Source organism: Rhipicephalus microplus, chromosome 3, assembly GCF_043290135.1.
Source record: "Rhipicephalus microplus isolate Deutch F79 chromosome 3, USDA_Rmic, whole genome shotgun sequence".
Taxonomy (NCBI): domain Eukaryota; kingdom Metazoa; phylum Arthropoda; class Arachnida; order Ixodida; family Ixodidae; genus Rhipicephalus; species Rhipicephalus microplus.
In genome coordinates, this window is record NC_134702.1 from 207,066,092 (window position 1) to 207,067,898 (window position 1,807).

The 1,807-nt window shown below is 50.4% G+C and overlaps 1 pseudogene; it reads right to left on the reverse strand.

Moving 5' to 3' along the window:
• Positions 1 to 504: 504 nt before the first annotated feature.
• Positions 505 to 1,163, reverse strand: LOC142803110 (uncharacterized; annotated as a pseudogene).
• Between the last annotated feature and the right edge of the window lie 644 nt (positions 1,164 to 1,807).

The window sequence follows — 1,807 nt, forward strand, 5'->3', positions numbered from 1 at the left end:
GGCTAACAAGCGATTGTGTTCATCAGGTGACCTTCCGAGCTGTGCAGCTGCAGATTGAAAGGCTTTCTTCACACGAAATTCGCACAGTTGCACCACTGAGGAACCTGGGAAGGCTGCTTTGACGACGTTCACTTCCGTAAAATCTTGGTCTATAACCACAACTTTTGTACTCATTTCTGAAGAATTCTCCGGTAAAAATGTCTCTAAAAGACGTGTCATAACATACTGCTGCTCAGATGCCACAAATGCATAGGCAACCACATGACTCAAACCGGATGCATCTTGTACGACCATTACAAACAGACGCATGCGCAGCTTGTTGGTCCGGCATGTTGCGTCGAGCAGGACAACTTCCGGGAACGCCTGCTGCATGTGCGGAGTTTGGAAAAACATGATCTGTAGTTCCTTGTTTTCATCTGTTATGGGAAGCACTTTTGCACCATACTTTGCTTTCAAGTTCATCTCCTGCAGCAACTGGACCGCCTCATCCTCTCCTCGGCGCGCTCACTTCAGGTTCTGTATATCCTTGGCGATTACTGCTTTCCCTGCGTGAACATAAATTAAAAAGAGAAATAAACGACAAATCTCACAGAAAAAAAATTCTTACCAGGTTCCTGTCGCAGCTTCTCCACGATGAGGCTAGGTCGAACATTCAGCTCTATTAGGGGTCGAACGAAATTGACCTCCTCCTCGTTCAGCTTGCGTCACTCCGAGTACGCCTTATATGTTTCCGGGCTGACCTCGTGGTTGTGCTCCAAGTTAACAACCGTGATCTCTAGTAGTTGGCTGGCCCGGCGCCTGGTTGCGATACTTTTGGCCGGGCAGTCCTTCTTCATATTCCTAGGAAAAACATTTTTGAGTTCACAGTTCTGGCTTTGAGCTCACGGCTAAGGCGAGAGTGGAGGTGGTGGAGGCGCTTACCTTTGTTGCGGACGAATTCCAGTCCCCGTCTTTCTCACGACACCCCCGTGCTTGCAAACATAAGTTATGTTCGCGAATTTTAACTCTGAGTCGAGCTCAGTTAGACCGGCAGAAAGCCGAGAATTCACAATGCCCACAGTCTTGCTTGCCTTCGTGACAAAAAGAGCGTTTGTAGCGACTTGAAAGTCTCTGAATGCTCGATCAAACTCGACATAGCTGTCGAAGTTCGCACCAACATTCATGTCCTCTTCGAGACCCGCACGCTGCTTCTCGCACGGAAGAGGGGACCGTTGCAGACTGCAGACACTCGCCCAAGAGACCGAGGGCACGTACGTGAATGAGGAGGGATAAGCGAAGGCTGCCGACTGGGTGAGCACTCTACTAACGCTACCACCAGAGAACAACTGCTAGTGCTGCTACCACGCTACCACTAAGACCACAACACTGTACAACACACACCACCACATGAGCGCCATGTCAGCCATGAGCTAACATGTCCCGGCGCTAGATGGCGCTATATGCCGCGCTGTGCGTACAGCCTTTTCCGGTTTGCGCACACGACGTCGTGCGTGCAGCATCGTGCTTTCTATATTGCCGGCTGCCGGTAGATTGTATCAGTCGACCGAATGCCAGCTGTTCTTTCCTATTTGCAACTTTCAGGGACCGCGGCGCCGCTGTGCGGTGGCGGCCGAACGCTCTGTTGAGAATAGTCCACGACCTTCTATTGCAGTGTTCTAGAAGGGAGTAGTGCATAGAGTTTCATGCAGTAATAGCTAGAGAGAAATCTGGCGCTGCGATCGTGTGCCCTCATGGGAATTATGGGAAGCACAGGCTTCGGATTGCATCGCGTTAGCCAGCGAACTGTCTACGGATCTTTTTATACAGT